At 41.8% G+C, this 19,838-nt stretch overlaps 1 protein-coding gene across 12 annotated transcripts in view; it reads right to left on the reverse strand.

The window, feature by feature from the left end:
• Positions 1–19,838, reverse strand: part of disp3 (dispatched RND transporter family member 3) — a 626,857-nt gene that overhangs the window by 300,590 nt on the left and 306,429 nt on the right. The window contains exon 3 of one of the 12 annotated variants that reach the window (XM_059951723.1): positions 11,816–11,929. The exons of the other annotated variants lie outside the window; for them this stretch is intronic. The gene's annotated coding sequence lies outside the window, so the exon portion shown is untranslated. The remainder of the gene's footprint in view (positions 1–11,815; positions 11,930–19,838) is intronic. 12 annotated transcript variants of the gene reach the window in all.

Genomic DNA, 19,838 nt, shown 5'->3' on the forward strand with positions numbered 1-19,838 from the left:
GTAAACTCATTTATACTGTAACCATTGCTTATGTATTTTTTCATCTGTAATGGGAATGTGTATGTTTGTAATTTCTTTATTAATATATTATTTGTATTTTGTTCATATTATTAATAATAATAAAAAGATTGCGAAAGAAAGAAAGATTTGGGTGGTGGGGTGGAGATCCGTCTCTACCAAAGGAGGTGCAAGGTGCTATTAGCTTGCAGGTCACCCTGGGGCAAGGTGCAGCAGATGTTTAACCCAACCCCCACTAATCAGGGCCACATGAAGCCATGTGAGCAGCTGGTGGATGGCCAAGTAAATGGTGACGTGTATATACTCTGATAATAAATTTTACTTTGAATTTTGAATTTTTTCTGACAAGGGGGTTCATTCTGCCTGTCATGACACACTTGTGGCTGTGAAACAATCATCCGGGGCCTCCTCTGTGGTGGTTGATGGAGTTGACTCCGGGATTGCAGGTTCTGGCTGCTCTGGGCATCTTTCCTCTGGATATGTTGGTATCCTGAATAGTGCATGGCAAGCTGCTCGATCTGCTTCTCTCTCCCAGATCACCAGACAAAGCTTCCCGCCATCGCTTCCATTTTAACCACGCCTAGATGACTGGCATGAAGCTACTCCAACACTTTTGCTCTTAGCTTGGATGGCAGACAACTCTCAATCCCCACATCAGGCAACCCCTGTCAAGGACAAGTTCATTCCAGCACTGATAAAAATGGAGCAAATGTCATTTCTGCTGCACATTCCAGCTAATTTGGGTGGCCATGTAGACGTGAAGCAGTGTGTGGTCTTTTCTGGTTTCCCGTTCTACTATCTCTGCCATTATAGGGAAACTTTCAATTTGCATTAGAGAGAATACATCAAGAGGAGTATCCTCTTTTGTCAGCTTTTCAGGTATTTCCTTATCCACGGGGAAACAGGACAATCCATCAGCATTTCCATGATCAGTTGTTCTCTTGAATTCAATCTTGTAACTGTGCCCACCAAGAAAATGAGCCCAACTCTACATTCATGGAACTGATGTTAGTGGAACACCCTTCTGTGGACAGGAATTGGACACAAGTGGTTGATGATTAGGAATGAGGCTAAACTCTTTCCCATACAACTACTGGTTGAAACATTTTACACCTCAAACCAGACTCAAGGCCATTGTCAATTTAAAGCCCTTTGTGAGTATTTATGGAGAAAGATGCTTTGGACTCTTCTTCCATCTCCATCTCTAGGTAGGTCTCAGCTAAGTCCACTTTGCTGAAATGCCTTCCTCCAGAAAGGTTTGCAAAGATATCCTCTTTCCGGGGCAGAGAACACTGATCTACTTCCAGCACCGGGATGATGCTGACCTTAAAATCACCATAGTTCATGACAGACCCATTCTCTGTAGTTACTGGAACCACTGGCATTGTCCATGGGCTCCACTTGACCTTGGAAAGAATTACTTCAGCCTCCACGTGATTTAGCTCATGCCTACTTTATCACAGATGATATAAGCAACCAAAAGGGCTCAGTAAAATTTGGGCATAAAATTTTCATTTAACACTATTTTACCCTTGATATGTTTGCATTTTCCAATGCTATTCTTTAACACTGCTGTCACCATCCAGTATAGTTCTTAATTTGCTTTCAGTTGATTTCATTGCATGTTTACATTTCAACTTCCTACACAAGAGACAGCAGAACAATTTACTGGAAGAATTCAGTGGGAGCAGCATCTGTGGGGAAAAGGCATAATCCACATATTTTGGTTTAGCTCCGCATCAGGATTGAGAATATAGAGGGGAGATAGCTGGTATTAAGAGGTGAGAGGGAGCAGTGAAGTAGGTGTGGATGAAAACAGGTGAGTACGGAGAAAATTGGGAGATGGAGCCTGGTGAAAGGGGAGAACTGGATTTGAAAGACAGTGGCTTGTGGGTGACCATTGAGAGCCAAAAGAAAGGGGGGGTTTTGGTGGAAGACAGGAAAAGGGGAGGATGAAAAGACAGACAGTGGCTAGAAGGTGATAACTGGAAATAAAAGGCTTCTGGAATTTAATAAATCAGGAAGGTACAAAGTGGAACCTGATAAAGGAGGGATTGGCAGATGGAACCAGGTAGTTAAGGGTCAGGAGAATCAGATGATTAAGTGTGTAGATGAGAGACTTATCAAACCAGGTAGGGTAGCTATGCTACAATATCATGTTTTTTATTCCTGGCTTCCTTTCGTCTAAGATGTTTCAATGTGACAGGCTGCTCAGACTGTTTGCTAACACAGCTATGGGTAGGCAGTATTGATTCCATGAGCTAGAACCTGACAGTATCAATGGCTGGGCAAATAACCAACTGCAAACATTTTAATGGCACCTTATTTAGTCAGTGATGATCAGAGGTTGCTTGCTTATAGATCTTGATTCAAAAGAATTGAGAATTTGGCAAAGCTAGCCTGCAAATATCATAAAAATTAGTATGGTTGTGTAAGTTGCCACTATACTTTACTTCTCATAATATGAGGCCATTCAACCCACTGGCTCTATTCTGGCTTCCACAGCAATCCCAGCAATCTCATTCTTCTGATTATTTCCCCGTCACCTACTCACTTTTATACCCACTTCTCATTCTTCTATCGCCCTCTACAAGTTGCAGTCACTAATTAATGGACCCACCAGCCTGCATCTGGGATACATGAGAAAAGTAAGATCACTGGGAGATCACCCGAGGTTGGGACTGAATTTGGGATCCTGGAGCCATGAGGCAGCTACACCATCAGCTGGACCAGTGTATTAACTTTGATTTTTGAGTGAAATACCACTAACAGAAAATACCACCATTTCAACAATGACTTTCCTGACACAAACTCTGAAATCAACACAGCCTCAGCAAGTGGAGGCATGATAGCGCAGTGGTTAGTACAATGATTTACAGTACAGGCGACCTGGGTTCATTTTCCACCACTGCCCATAAGGTGCTTATACTTTCTCCCTGACACAGCATGGGTTTCCTTCAGGTGCTCTGGTTCCTTCCATAGTCCAAAGATGTACTGGTTGGTAGGTTAATTGATCATTGTAAATTGCCCTGTGATTAAGCTCAGATTAAGTCAGGGGACTCATGGACAGCATGGCTCAAAAGGGCTGGAGTGGTCGACTCCGTGCTGCATCCAAATAAATAAAGATAAATAAATATATAAGTGGAAAAGTTCACTATTCTTGGAGTCTCTGTGATTGTATGCTCTTAGGTAAAGAGTGCAGGGTTGTTGAATGTGTGTGATGTTATTTGTTGTTTGCTGAATATCCCTGGTTGGTTTCCTGAATTTAGCTTTAACATCCTTCAGATATACAATACTATTTTTCAATAAGAAAGCAGTTTATTTGTTGAATTTTGCTTAATTTCTATCAGACCCATATCATTATTGTTCTTTAACAGGTGCTTGTGAAATGCAAGGAAATAAAAGTGAAAGGCTGAATCTTTTTGCAGATATGGTTCATATTTCCATTTCAGTTACACTGAAGTGGAAATATGAGCTGACTGATACAAAGCAATTCAAGGGCAGCAATGCCTCTCCAAAGACAGGGCACTGGGACAGATTTAAAATCAATCTTCAATATCAGGAAGTATCAACTTTAATATCAACTTCAATATCATCCATCTTAAAGTAAAGGATGAAAGGTATGAAAACGTTTCGACCTTTGTGTGATACATTTAGGGAATAATCAGACCACGTAGTCAGTAATCTCTGCTGTGCCAAATGAGCTCTGCTGTTATTGCTCTGCAGGCAAAGATCTTACAGATGGTCACCTTGTGGAATAACACAAAATGAATGGGTGATTAAGTGAAATACTAATGCAGTTTCTAAGAGCATGGGAAAGTACCTCAACATGAAACACTATGTCTTATAGGCATAGATAATGACCTTCAATTTCAAGCTGTCGGTGAAGCAGGATGTTCCACTTCGCATTATTTGCCATATCTTCCACGTTGAAGGCTAAATCTAGATTCTGCAAGGAAGTGTTTTCCTCATATTTGAAGTAGATAAAACAATAGAACATAGGTTTAGGGATATAATGGGGCCCTTTTTTTACCCAGCTAGTGGTAAATATCCAGAATAAGCATGCCTGAAAGACTGATTGAAGCTGAGTTACTGGCAGCCTTTAAAATGTGTTTAGATAAGCACTTGAGTTGCTTAAATAGAAAGGGCTATGAACCAAGAGCTAGTGATGGGTTCAGTACAGAGACTTGCTGACTGGTATGTGTGAATGAGTTGGGCCAAATGTTGTATGAGTTCTGTGATCCATTATCCCATAATGCTGTTATAGAGAAACAAGAACCAGGGTCTCCATTCCTGATTGTTTTGACACCCTTAATTTGCTGCTCTTGCCTTCTTGATTTATTTGGATGTTGATTGATTCGGACAGTATTGATGTTCTTGAAAAAAATCCATTTCTCTCTCCTTAGTCTCTGTAGTATGCTGATTATGTTATTGGTGGTGGGGGCTGATGATAAGAAGCAGATCTTCATGACCTGTGGTATCATTATCCTGAGTAAGCTAATTAAAAAAGAAAGATGGATTGGAAAATAAAAGGCATTTTGCTGAGCGAACAAATGCCTTTCCACCCCTGTTCAAAATCCACACTTGCAGCTTTTCCAACCTCAGCAATGAAAATTTGGTGAAATTCCAGGCACTGCATAAAAATGAATCCAAGGCAAACAAGTAAAATTGCAGATGTTAGAAGTGGAAACAGAAAGAGAAACACTAGAAGAACTTAGCCAGTCAATCAGTTCAATTAGTTGGGTCTTTAACCTAAAACTGTACTAAAGATCCAACACTGACCTAATGAAGACAACATGGCAAGATATAGATTCATGAACGAGACTGTACAATGCTGATCAAAGAAAGAGCTGAACGATCAAAGAGTCATGAAGTGCGGAACTTTAACAATTTTGTCTTTCTGGGGGAATTGCCAGTCATTATAATTGCCACCTTACTGAATCTAGATGATCTAGTCATGATCTCGGCACGTGCAGTAAAAACCCTAGTTCAGCAGTTGCCTACTTGATGCACTAATACACATTATCCTATCATGAATCACATAAGAAATCTACTTTTTGAGTAAGTGGAAGAACTATATAGCTGCATAACAACTGGAAGCTTCAGTTCCCTTACATCAACAGACAATTCCCTAATTAGCAAGGCAATAAATTCCTCCTGGCATTAGAAGTTCCACGTCTCACAGTGTCTCCTGACCCCCACTGATGTTCTACACCTCGAGTTTCAAACCTCAAGCTGATATCCTGGCCAGGCTATATTTCATAGATGAAAGGTGTCTGAAAACAGATTACAAAATTAGCAGTTAGCATTTTTTTAAAATGATTATTCACTTCAGTATAGAAATAAAAGTTATGCCGAACATCTCTCTGTATTTCCACTATTCATGTGCAATGGAAATCCTAACCTGGCTAATTGATATTTCTAGTGACCTGCTTTTTAGGGAGTGAAGGAAGTTGGGGGATCAGAGCTCTTTTGTTCACTGGGGAAGTGGGGAATGCAAGCTCAGGAGCTTAATTCAAGATGTACATACTTCTGTTGGTGCATTTCTACTTTAGCAATCAACCTGCTGGTCACAGTCACTGAAATATTTCATTCCATTCACTTCTTGCCCCCTGACCTGCTCGGTATAAGACCATAAGGCATAGGAGCAGAATTGGGCTAGTTAGCCCATTGAGGTTACTCTGCATTCTATCACGGCTTGTTTATTATCCATCTTAACACTATTCACTTTCCTTTTCCCCATAACCAGATGCCCTGAGTAATCAGGAACCCACCAACCTCGGCTTTAAATGTACTCCATGACTTGGCCTCCACAGCTGTCCATGGAAATGAATTCTACAAATCACCTGCCCTGGCTAAAGAAGCTCCTTCTCATCTTTGCTCTAACTGGACATTCCTCTATGTTGAGGTTGTGTTCTCTGGTCCTGGACTGATCTACTATAGGAACCATTCTCTCCACATCTATTCTATACAGATCTTTCAATATTTGAAAGATCAGTATTCAACATTCTATTTTATTTCATGCTTTCAGCAGCTGCAGCTGTGTCAGAGATGGGCTGTTATTGACAGCATTCATCAGTCTCCTGAATAGCATGCATGCCTCCTGGATTCTCTTTGTCACCACCTTATCACAAACGTCCCTTTGTCCCACTTGCCCTAACTTCAAACACAACTCTCTACAACTTAATTTTTTTCTTCACTTTTCCAGTGTCCATAAATATTCAATTATTCTGAAGCAAATGTTCTTTCTCTCTCCATAAAGACTGCTTTACTTCTAGCAAGCCATGTTTTGTTGCCAGGTGTTGACTCTACCTATTAAAATTAGGGATGTAATTTGGGTAATTCCACGATATTTGTGATACCAAGATAGAGCTTGAATCTAGCATGCTTCTCAAGATGTCCATCTACCTTTATTTTCACAATAACTTCCCAGGTTTCTGTAGACAGCCAGATGTTTTTGCTTCCCTGTCTATCAGTACAATCCTTCATGCTGTTTAGCAAACTCTCTAAAATATCCACACTGTTACCTTAAAACTTTTTGAACCGTTTTCTGTTCTTCACCTCAGTGTATGTAAGCAATTGCTTCCTCTTAAACTCTCAGTTTATTCTTTTCAAAATTAAATTCATTTACAACTTCAACCAGTGGTAAAGGAACCTCACCAGAAATGGTCACTTTGTAACAGTGGCTCAGTCTGGTGAATAAATCCAAAGTTTTCAGGTTTTGTATCAAAACATTTGGTTACCTCAAGAATCTGGGAGAAACTAAACTGGACTTTTGTGATGTGAAGAGAGTGGAAAATGACACAAGTGTCATAGACAATAATAAAGTAATAAACAATAAATACAGACATGTAAATAAAATGCTTTATCAACCATGAGCAATTCCTCTCAAGATTTTTTCTTGCTAGCCCTTTAGCTTTATAGCTCTGTCCTTGGAGAAATAAATTTGCTATTTCACATGGCAACAGAAGCTCAAAGTAAAGAAAACAGGGGTGCTCTGCAGTCTACTGATCTCACTCATCTACTTTGAAATGTTTTTTTGCTAAACATTGCATGAATCACAACCCTTGATGTTTAAGTAATCTAGTTATGGGAATCAGAGCAACTATCACTTAGATATTACTCTTGCTGTATCAGGCCCCCAAACAGTCCTTCAAGTTGAGGCACACCTGTGAACCTGCTGGGGTTGTCTATTGTGTCCGGTGCTCCTAACATTGGTGAGACAAGTCATAAATCAGGGGACTGCTTCATTGAGCACCTCTGCACCGTCCGCCAAAAGTGAAACGTCCCGGTGGCCAAACATTTTAATTCCAATTCCCATTCTCTTTCCAACATATTGATCCACGCCCTCCTCGTTTTAAGATGAGTCCACCCTGAGGGTGGAGGAGCAACACCTTATATTCCGTCTGAATGGCCTCTAAGATGACATGAATATCAATTTCTTCTTCCAGTAAAAAAATCTCTCCCCCACCATTCCCCACTCTGGCCTTTTACATCTTCTCACTTCCCTCCTCCTTCCCTTTCTCCTACGGTGCACCCTCCTCCCCTATCAGATTCTTTCTTCTCCAGCCCTGGACCATCTGGCTTCACCTATTGCCTTTAGCTAACCTCTTTCCACTCCCCCCCCACCATTTTATTCTGGCATCTTCTCCTTCCTTTTCAGTCCTGAAGAAGGGTGTTGGCCCAAAACATCAACTGTTTACTCTTTTCCATAGGTACTGTCTGACCTGCTGAGTTCCTCCAGCAGTTTGTGTGTGTGGATTTGGAATTCCAGCTTCTGCAGACATCCTCGTGTTTGTGATATTGCTGTAAATGTTCTTTGTCAATGTGGTTACCAGGTGGTGTCCTACACAGTGAACATCAAATAGACAGTAATGTGACATAGTCACATTAATTACACATTTGTGTAATTAAAATAAACTAGTTGCTACAAGTTTTATTTTGGAATTACCAACTAGAAAATTAACCACTGAGAAACTGAGAGTAAACTGTTACCCTCGAAATACTCCAAGTAAATTGCTTCTGACTACTAGTAACACGTATTCACTATCTACTGGATAGGTGGATAATAATTGTCATCATAATATAAATATCACTGTCATGTACCACTTTTCCATAGTAAATCGGGAAAGAAATGCATTCACCTCCTGTAGGATTATCGCATCTTGGGCAAAATGTCATTCACCAGCAGCCATCAGTGTATACAAACAATTCCATTCTGATTCTCTGCTTGTTATATTAAAGAAAAGTGATCCTCATGATGTGCCTACATGGAGCCAGTAGATATGTAGATTTCACAAATTCAGATGCACTTTAACGCTACTGGATCATGTAGTATAGTTCAACAGAAAACCCTGCATAAGCAAAGCTACAGGCATCTATTAGTTCTTATAAATAATCACTTGGAATGCGAATATTCTCTAAAAGCCATTTCCCAAATTAGCTTCGTAGAAATTCAAGTGATATCAGCAGATGCAATTGATAGTTGGCTGTAACCTGCTTTGATTTTTTTTAGGATTATTATTTACTTTTAATTATCAAAATAAATTTGTCTTTATATAGCGGAAGACAGACCTGGATTTGCAAGTATTTGCCCTTGGGCTAGCCTGTCTCGGAACGGTGATAATTTAAAATTCTACAGGGAGCTTACTCTATTCCATATCATATCAAAACATGACAGAGTACATGCGATACACAAAGGGAATGTTACTCAAGAGAAGTCCAGCTCTGATGCTGAATACTTGTGATCCAGAATTATACCCATTAGCACCCTGAAATATCAGATAGCTGATGAGTGTAGGTGGGAGTCAGGGGTGAGGTAGTTCGGTGGAGGGGGTGGCGCTACAGAAGTGGGAGTGATAGCTGACAGAAAGGGAGAGAGCATGAAGTATCTCCCTTGTGTTCCCACCATCAGCAATCCAACACTGGGAATGAGTCTTTTCAATATCGACATGTACATAGAAAGCTGGTGGTCACTCGATATAATTCTTCAGAAGAGACACACCCAATGCTGCATAACCCATGCAAGTCACTACTTTTATATCAATTCCAGAACAGCTACAACCCTGACAATCTGCTGCAGAGTATTGTTCAGATATATCCTGCTCAACAAATCCAAGAAGCCAATAAACACTTCTACAGTCAATCATCAATAAATTGTAGGGATAAATTACGATGCCCTCAAGTCGTGTTTAGTAGCTAATACTCAGCTTTTGTTCCCTAATACCAGTTATATTCATTAAATTCTTGGTCTAACTATGGAGAAAAAAAGGCTGAATCTAGAGGCAAGAGTGAATGGCCTTGATAGCAAGAGATCAGCTGGCCTATCAAGAAATGCTGATAAAACTGGAAACATAAGGAATCTGGGATTTCTCTCATTGGTTCTAGTTATATACAACATGAAATTATGGATGTAGATGTTGGAAGCCAAAAAACCCAGCACCAGGACTTCATTCCAAAAGTTCCTCACAGCAATACCCTACCAAAGATCTCTACCAATATATTGTGTGTTTAGTAGTGTGATGTCCACACAATGTTCAACTCTATTCACAAAGCTTTATAAAACAAAGCAGCCTGGCTCACTAGCCTATAGACCAAAAAAAAATCCATGCTTGACCAATCCCACATGATTTCCCCATTGATTAAAATTGAAAGGCTACATATTAAAGTTTTTTTCAAGAATGAAAAAATCAATGTTTAATTTAGTATATCACAAAATGAAGGAAATCAAATAATAATTTAAATTGTATAGTGCTAAGAATGTTGTGTATAATATTTATGATATAATAATTGGAAAAATCACTCCATGAAGTTGTTAACTGATGGCATATTTAAGATACGTTTAATGTGATCATAATAATTGCAACACATGAACTTGACACTGCAGCGTTCTATTACCCACCAGCAGACAAATTGAATAGCTCTACTGCATAAAGTGACAGAGGCGTGGGTTCAAAATATGGTAACGGAATGAAACCTTTCTTCGAGGGTGATGCTGAGCCATGTGAAGGGAAGAGAAGAGCAATGGGGTGGTGAACTGGGAGCAAAGTAAATTAAGTTTTCATGTTCTACATCAATGCAAAAAAAAAGCACCAGTGCAGAAATTAATGCAGCAGAGAAAGAGGTGTGGGACGGGGCCTGAAACACTGACTGCTCCAAGTGTCCTACAAAGAAACAATAAACCTCACCCTGGATTCAGGCAACTCCCCGAAAACTCCAACTCTAATATGAAAAAAAGATTGAGATTCAAGGATGTTTTGCTCACTGTGAGAACTTGTTCAGCCGGTAAATGAGTGGGACAAGTTGTCTCTCTGCTCAAGGAAGAAGTTAAGGGACCATTGGACATCTTTGTGGTGTGTAGAGAGATTGAGGATAGAGAGAAGTTTAAATAAGTACTTGGATGGGAGGGGTGCGGAGGGCTATGGTCCAGGTGCAGGTTGCCGAGCCCAGGCAGATTGGGCACTATGGAAACACAGCGGTCAGTGCAATTTAATTACAGCTTGGTACACTGGAGTTTGGTGTTCAATTCTGGCGTCCTCTGTATGAAAGTTTGCATGTTCTTCCCGTGTGCAAGTGGGTTTCCTCTGGGTGCTCTGGTTTCCTCACACACTTCAAGAATGTACCACATGGTCAGTTAATCGGTCATTGGGAATTGTCCTATGATTAGGCAGGGCCATGGCGGAGTTCTGCGAGATGCTGATGTCGCTGGTCGCTGGCCTCGATACCCACAAGGACGGGCGTGGTTCCCCTTTGACGCGTCGGTGCGTCTGTTTTGGCGAAGTCTGTGGTGGCTGAGGAAAAATGCTTTTGCAGGGAGTGAGCGAGGAGGTGCGGCCACATGACTACAACTCCCAGAATGCCCCACTGATGTTGGGGGTGTTGTGGAGAGTCTGGAGGGTTGTCAAAGATTACAGCGGGAAATAGATAGAATGCAGAACTGGGCTGAGAAGTGGCAGATAGAGTTCAACACAGATAAGTGTGAAGTGGTTCAATTCCGAAGGTCAATTTTGAATACAGAATATATTAATGGTAAGAGCCTTGGCTCTGTGGATGGTCAGAGGGATCTTGGGGTCCGTGTCCACAGGACATTCAAAGCTGCTGCGCAGGTTGGCAGTGTTGTTAAGAAGGCGTCTGGTGTGATGGCATTCATTAACCGTGGGACTGAGCTCAACAGCTGTGAAGTAATGTTGAAGCTGTATTTCTCCTGTCTTGTACATAAGTGATTGAATCCTAACACAGCAGGGCTGTGGACTTAGTTGGACCCCACTTGGAGTACTACGTTCAATTCTGGTGACCTAACTATAGTAAGGATGTGGATACTATAGAGGGAGTGCAACGGAGATTTACAAGGATGTGGCTTGAATTGGAAAGTATGCCTCATCAGAATAGATTGAGTGAACCTGGCCTTTTCTCCTTGGAGCGACGGAGGATGAAAGGTGACCTGACAGAGGTGGATAAGATGATGAGAGGCTTTGACCATGTGGATAGTCAGAGGCATTTCATCAGGGTTGAAATGACTAACACAAGGGGACATAGTTTTCAGGTGGTTGGTAGTAGGTACAAAGGGGATGTCAGGGGTAAGTTTTTCACACAAAGAGTGGTTGGTGTGTGGAATGCACTGCCAGCAACAGTGGTGGACACACATACAAAGGGATATTTTAAGAGACTCAAAGCTGATGGAAAAGGGGACACCAGACGGGGCAGGCTACTTGCTGAAGAGCACCGCCACACCCTGCATGCAGTTAACCTTGGCCCCTGATACCAACTCAAATTGCTTGCAGATGCTGATCAACCTGACCTTGTCATTGAGCAGAAAACAGTGCCAACGTCCAGGTACAGGGAGGTTTTCCACGGCTCAGTAATGTCACTCCACTGATGCTCTCATCCTTCCTGATGGGTTCATCAGAGGGTTCTGTACAGCACACAAACAAGACAGGGGAGTGTGAGCAACCCTGCCTGACTCCAGCCTTGTTAGGGACACTATCTGTTTCCCACCCATCGATTTGAACTGGACTACAGATGTCTGTAGAGCAGATGGGTCCAATTCCTGATTTCCTCTCCAAAACCCATTTTAGACAGAACACCAGTATGTGATAGCCTGTCAAACACCTTCTCCTGGTTCAAGCTGATGAGGCAGGCATCTTACCTCCACCCTCACCCTCCTGAATGCAGATGATGGTATCATTTTAGCTGAACTTGTTTAAAGGGGTTGGAGGGTAGCAGAGATCACAGAGGGAGCAATGATCTCATCTCTTTCGCCAATCAAATTTCTGGATTGTTACTTCAGCCCCTCACCCTCTCTCTGTTTCACCTATCACCTTGTCCTTTTTCCTCCCCTCCCCCCACATTCTTATTCTGACTTCTCTTCCTTTCCAGTCCTGATGAAGGGTCTCGGATCGAAATATTGACCTTTTAATCTTTTCCATAGATGCTGCCTGGCTAAGGCCTTGTTAACGAGAAAGGTCAGAATGGTTCAAACTGATAGGAAGGTGAAAGTAACTCAAATCACCTGGCGTTACAACAGTGGTGAGCAAAAGAGAGTTTCTGAACGCATACACTCAGTGGTCACTGAGATAACTAATAAATTGGTCACTGGGTGTGTACACAGTGTCAATGGAATTTATACTCATCACCATTAAGCTTTTGCATTGATTATCACCTAATGGTCTTTTTTTATTATGTAATGAACTTTTAATTGACCCACTTAAGTGCAACTGGGATCAAATATATTAGGTCAGGAACAGAATCAGAATCAGGTTTGTTATCTCTGGAATGTGACGTGAAATTTGTTAACTTAGCAGCAGCAGTACAATGCAATACATAATCTAGCAGACAGAGAGAAAAATACTAATAAGTAAAATAAAACATAATAATAAACAAGTACACATATTGAATAGATTATAAAAAATGTTCAAAAACAGAAATACTGTATATTTAAAAAGTGAGGTAGTGTCCAAAGCTTTAAAGTCCATTTAGGATTCAGATGGCAGAGGAGAAGAAGCTGTTCCTGAATCACTGAGTGTGTGCCTTCAGGCTCCTGTATCTCCGACCTGATGGTAACAGTGAGAAAAGGGCATGGTCTGGGTGCTGGAGGTCCTTATTAATGGAAGCTGCCTTTCTGAGACTGCACTCCCTAAAGATGTCCGAGGTAGTTTGTAGGCTAGTACCCAAGATGGAGCTGACTAGATTTACAGCCTTCTGCAGCTTCTTTCGGTCCTGTGCAGTAGCCCCTCCATACCAGACAGCAGTAAGTGTTTTTGCTTACTGATAGCATCAATCCTTCCCAAAGAAGCATACCACAGCTAAATAATAATAATAATAATAATAATAAAGGCACACCCTAACAATCTACTTCCTTGCTTCTTTGGTTTTCACAACCCATGTTAGATAAGGAGTGGACTCTGTTGCAGACAATGTTTAAACGCACATGAATGGAGCTTATCACAATTTCTTTCATTTCTTCTATCTGTGATGATTAGAAGATACAAAGCCATATATCCTGTTCATTTGAGCAGATTTCAAACCAAAATGACTTCACCAGGCTGGGTGAAAACACAAAGGAACTCAAAATGTATGATCAGCAGATATTACAATCTTTTAAAAGATTCAAATAAGCAAAATCGTTTGCATTTCTATAGCAGCTTTCATCAGCCTCCGGTTTTACCCAGTCATAGAAGCAGAGACCATTGTATAATGAGAGAAGCACAGCAGCCAGATTTCACGCAGAAAGAACCAACCAATGAGCAGTCAATACCGATTTAATAACCTGCTCAAATACATAAAACATTATAGGAGCTGCAAATCTGAAATAGAAAATAAAGCTCTCCTTTGACAGTGCCATGGGATCTACTGCATTTATCTGTGAGAAGAAGGCACGACCCTGGTTGACGTCTCATCCAAGAGGCAGCACCTTTGCCACCATAGTCCTCACTGCTGCTGTAAGAGTTGGCTCAGATCTCTAGAGTGGGAATTGAATCCGTAACCTTGTGACTCAAACTTGCTACATTGTTTTCTGTGGACCAGTTGTGAACTAGTCTGCATGAACACATCATTGGCGGAGATATTCCACAAGCTTGCGGTGCTCATGGTAGAATCTGGCAGTAACTCTCCTTCATCAGCCCTTCAAGAGTACACGAAATCATCAGACATGCTAATAACAAGGACCATCTTTCCTGAGGTCTTATAAAAGCATGTCTTGTAACGATATATCTGTTCGGATTTAAAAAAAAGATAGAACGATAATTCATTGAAACAGCTTCGCTCACTGGCAGTGCATGGCAGAGTGAATTTATTCAGGTGTTAAAACAAAACTAATTTATACTTACATTTGAATTGGTGCCTAATAGTAAGTCAATTCTGATTTATTAAGAGAGACAGTGTTGTTTTCTACCAACATAACTATTATTCAAAGGCCAGCGGAAATAATTTCTACCTAAAATGAAACTAGGCTCTGTAGAGTGGCAGCCAAACAGGCATTATTTGTTTTTAACACCAATGAGCTTCAAACAAACAATGAAATGCAGCAGCGGAATCATAGTGCTCTGTTTATTATATTAAATTTAAAATGTAGACATCCTCACTGCCCTTGAGAGGGTGGTATGAGCAGCCATTACAAACCACATAAGCCCCGTTGGTGAAGCTACTTCCAGCATACCGCTGGGCAGGGAATCTCAGGGCTTCTGCTTTGCATCAATGAAGGAATGACAAATTGCTTCCTGTGGTGAACTATGTGCCTGTTGGGACACGCCCCTGCTGACTGCTCCTGTGGCTCCTCCCACAGGCCCCTGTATAAAGGAGACCTGCGGCCTGAAGATCGGCCTCATTCTCCAGGACCTTGTATGATAGACACTCACTCCTGGTTCCTTCTTCCAGTCAATAAAAGCCGATATCTCGCCTACGTCTCAGTGTGAGTTATTGATGGTGCATCACTTCCAATTCAGCATAATGTGTGATCTGGATGGAACACACAGGTACTGTCATGTGTCTGCTGCTCTTGTCTTTCTGAATGGGAGAAATAAACTTATTTACTTGTCACATGTACATCGATATATACAGTGAAATGCATAATCTGCATCAAATCAAATCAGTGTGCTTGTGGTACCAACACAGCATGCTCTCAACTCACCATGCACTTCTGAAATGCGGGAGGAGGCCAGAGAGTGGCTCATGGGAGAATGTACAGACAGCGACAGGAATTGAACCCGATCTTACAGCTGTTGTGCTACACTCTAAGCTACTGTGTCACCCCAAATTGCAGGCTCGGGAGGCACTGTCAGGAGAGGAATTGTGCTACATTTTCTAGACACTGCACACTGCAACGATTTTGCAACAGTGATGAAAGGATGAATGTCTTGGAAGGTGGGATGGGGTGCCAGTCAAGCAAAGCTATGCATTTTTAGAAAATTATAAAAATCTATTTACACAAAAAATACACAAAGTACAAACACCAAGTATTTACAAGACAGTGAATACATTCAAATTAAAATATGATTATTACCAACTATAAAACTATCATCTCCTCAGGAGGCCCATCACTCCTGGAAACTCCCCATTGTGACCGTGTGCTCTCTCTCCAAGGACAGCTGAACACGAACATATCCTCAGAAGGGGGCAGTCAATTGACTTCCTGCTGCATAGACACGTGAATGGTCATCTTGGCCATGCCCAGGCACAAGCCCATCAGTGGATCCTGCTTGCGACCTACACCCTTCCATACTGGGAGCATGGGGCTAAAGTGCAACCAGAACCTGAGCAGCAGCCCCTTGAGACACTCAAGCAGGAGCTGCAACCTCTGAGTGTGGTACACTGACTCCCCTTCCGAGGATATGTTATGCTCAGTACGAGAGTAGGACATGCACTAATGTGCCCTCTGCCCTCCAGTGTGAGTGATGTCCCTTCATTCTGATATCATTGTTCCTGTCACAAACAAGAGAAAATCTGCAGATGCTGGAAATCCAAACAATGCACACAAAATGCTAAAAGAACTCAGCAGGCCAGGGCAGATCTATAGAAAAAAGTACAGTTGACGTTTTGGGCCGAAACCCTTCGCAGCACTCTGGAGGGTGTTTTGCCTGAAATGTCGACTATACTGTTTTTCTATAGATGCACTCTGGCCTGCTGAGTACCTCCTGAATTTTTGTGGATAAACATTTGCTAGATTGAGGAATAGATCGAGGGGTTTGGAGAAAAGGGGTGAGGTTTGCATGGATTAGATATGATCATATTGAATAGTGGGGCAGGCTTGAAAGACCTAGTCATGCTTCTATTTTCTTGTGTTTGTTCAGAGCGTAGTGAGCTTCTGGAATTCTCCGGCCTAGATGGGGTGGAGGCTGGATCATATGATAGAATTAAAGCAGAGGTGGATACATAACTGATTGATTGAGGAATTAGAGGGTTATAAAGATCTAGCACAGAAGAAGGGTGTAAATCAGCCATGATTATAGGCTTCAAAGGCTGCAGAGATTCAGCTTCAAGAATTTAGGCCCACTGCTGAAACATTGGGCAATGAGGGGAGAATAAAAGGTGATTAGTGCATTCAGAAATACAGCACACTAAGAGCCCTTCAGGCCGAATGAGCCCGTAACACTCAATTACACCCAGGTGACCAATTAACCTACTAACCTGCATGTCTTTGGAATGTTGGAGAAAACCAGAGCACCCAGAAAAAAACCCCATGTTCACGGGGAGAACATACAAACTCCATACAGGTAACGACAGAAATTGAACCCGGGTCGCTGATGTTGTAACAGCATTATTCAAACTGTTACACTACTGTGCCACCCCGATGGGCAAATATGTGTTTGATGGTCACCTCAAACTCGATGGGCTGAAAGGCCTGTTTCTGTGCTGCATCTCTCTTTGACCTTAGGCCTAGTCACTGCCAACTTCTCAAGGGCAGTTTGTTCTGGGCGAATAATGATGACCTTGCTATGAATAGCCACAACCTAAAAACTGAATAGTTATCCTAATGTTACACTCAGTTTGTCTGTCTGCACTCCTCAATGAACCATGACTAATACCTTTGTTTGAGTACACAGTGAGAACTATGCCTTTCATGAGGTTACAGAATGTGTTGGTGAACATTTCTGCAATGGACCGTAGTTTTAACTTAAGATATATGCTGCCTATCCTATTTAATCCAATTTCATACCATAGCACACAATGGTGTTTTCAATCTGAAGGCATCTCCACAAGGACAGAGCAGTGGAATATTTCTACCAACACATCTCCATCAGGTAAATTTAATGAGGATGTCAAGTAAGTTTATCCCTTGTACTTGTTTGTTAACTATCTGCTGAAGATCTAGTCTGCCACTGAGGACATTTAAGGCTTAGTCACTGGTGCAGCAGACAATGAAGTCCTCAAGCATTCTGTGAAATTTTCATATCTGCTTGGTATTATTGAAAATTGGAACTGTGGGAAGTTGTAGATGCCAGTCAGGAGAATTTTCTTCCCTCAGATTAGAGCAAGGAATTCAACAAAAGCATTACTAACACTAATAATTAATAATTGTATTTAATTTTCACTGCACACAATGAAGAGGCAAGTGAAGGCAAAGTGAGTTTGGAGGGTAAGCCATGCCAGTGCATTGCAGAATCGATGCAGATGGAGTGGGCCATTGGGAGAGAAGTTGGGGCAGAGTGGTCAGGTTCTGATGCCTGTACAATTAGCCTCAGTGTGAAGTTGGATCACTCTAGACACCAAGCTAATGCTAATTTGGAGAGTTTGAGAATGGCAAAATCTGGGCTCGGAGTAAATCGCGGAGCAGCATGGTCTAGGCTGGGATTTCACTTGCTCTCCCATGATGCTCACTCTTCTCTCCATGGCATTGGAGGCTTTCACAGGAGTGCTTCCGGGGTCTTAATGCAAGGTACAATCCATTGTTTGGACAAATTAAATGCTGGTCCAGATATATTGCAAAGACTGGGCGTTGGGATCAGAGGCGAGAGCATATTTCGCTCGCTCTTTGCAAGGACACTCCTCTCTTTATGGCGCTGAGACTAAGAAGACCGCCCTGGCTGCTGTGCTCCATGCCCGCTGATATGATGAACTGGTACCAAGGCTTTGGGTCTACTCCGGGGTTCAGATCTGTGGACTCACTTTGGCTCGGAATGGTGTTGCTCCCCTCTGTTGTCTGCATGATTTGTGTTATTTTTGGTCCCCTTTCTCTTGTTGGTCTTTTTTTTAAATTGGGTTCTTTTGAGGTCCTTGCTTTGTGGCTACTTGTAAGCAAACAATTCTCAAGGTTGTATAATTTATAGAAACATAGAAAACCTACAGCACAATACAGGCCCTTCGGCCCACAAAGTTGTGCCGAACATGTCCCTACCTTAAAATTACTAGGGTTACCCTTAACCCTCTATTTTTCTAAGCTCCACGTACCTATCCAAAAGTCTTTTAAAATACCCTATCGTATCTGCCTCCATCACCATTGCCTGCAGCCCATTCCACGCACTCACCATGCTCGTAAAAAATTTACCCCTGACATCTCTTCTGTACCTACTCCAAGCACCTTAAACCTGTGCCCTCTTGTGGCAGCCATTTCAGCCCTGGGAAAAAGCCTCTGACTATCCACACGATCAAAGCCTCTCATCATCTTATACACTTCTATCAGGTCACCTCTCATCCTCCGTCGCTCCAAGGAGAAAAGGCTGAGTTCACTCAACCTGTTTTTATAAGGCATGCTCCCCAATCCAGCCAACATCCTTGTAAATCTCCTCTGCACCCTTTCTATGGTTTCCAAATCCTTCCTGTAGTGAGGAGACTGGAACTGCGCACAGTACTCCAAGTTTATATATTTATATATTCTTTGATACTAAATGTACTTTGAAACTTTAAACTTTGAGCTGATACTATGAAACCTCATGGGTGTGGAATCAATGTTTAGATCTCCAAGATTAGTCACAGCTACTTGTGGGTCTATCTCAGTGGTGGGTTAGGATGTAACCAGGAATTGTGATAGAGCAGTCCGGCGCAAAGTCTATAAAGCATGATTCCATATGTAAAACATATCAGGCTGTTGCTTGACCAGAATTGGGACAACCCTTTTGGTCTAGGAACAGCCTTGCTGTCCCTAAGTCTCTGCTGGGTAGAACTTTAATGTAGTAGTCACGATTCAACTGAGTCACTTTCTCAGACACAAACCTTAGTTACAATGTTGAACCTCCAAGAGGTTTGTGTGCTTCAATGACCCAAGAATTGGCTGGAGTCAAGGGTTTATGCTTTGGCTCTTGGTAGGGTCACCCATATGGAACAGGTCAGAGGGTAGAGGTCGGACTAGGTATGGTCCACTGGTTCTCCACGTTCAGGGGTTCAGCTCAGGGCTAACAACCCTGACTGGTCAAACAAAATTTTTAGGGAAGCAGCAATGAAGACTCCTTCTAATTCTCAGTGTGACTGAGTCTCCTCCCATGACCAACAGTAGTGAAAACCGAGCAGAAGCTGAATGCAGGAGGTTCTCCATTGCTGCCCTAAACACCAGTGGCATAGCAGGCAGTTGTTTGCTAAAATGTCGACAAATCTAGAATCAGGAACAAACAAAACAGCAGATTTCCTCCACTGAGGGATAATTTCACAGCAATCATTACTAAGATTATTTTTTTAAAATACCTGATCGTTAATGATCATTAATCTTAATTTAAATTCCACAGCTGTCCTGGTGGGATCTAAATTAATGTCTCAGATTGTTGCTTCAGGACTCTGGGTTATTATTTAGGAATTTTGACACTGCATCAGCCTGCCTTCTTAATGTACTTATATACAGTGTCAAACAACAAATTAAAAGGTGCTCATATATAAACATGTAAAAGAATTGGATCGTG

The sequence above is a fragment of the Hypanus sabinus genome, chromosome 27, assembly GCF_030144855.1.
Source record: "Hypanus sabinus isolate sHypSab1 chromosome 27, sHypSab1.hap1, whole genome shotgun sequence".
Lineage (NCBI taxonomy): Eukaryota > Metazoa > Chordata > Chondrichthyes > Myliobatiformes > Dasyatidae > Hypanus > Hypanus sabinus.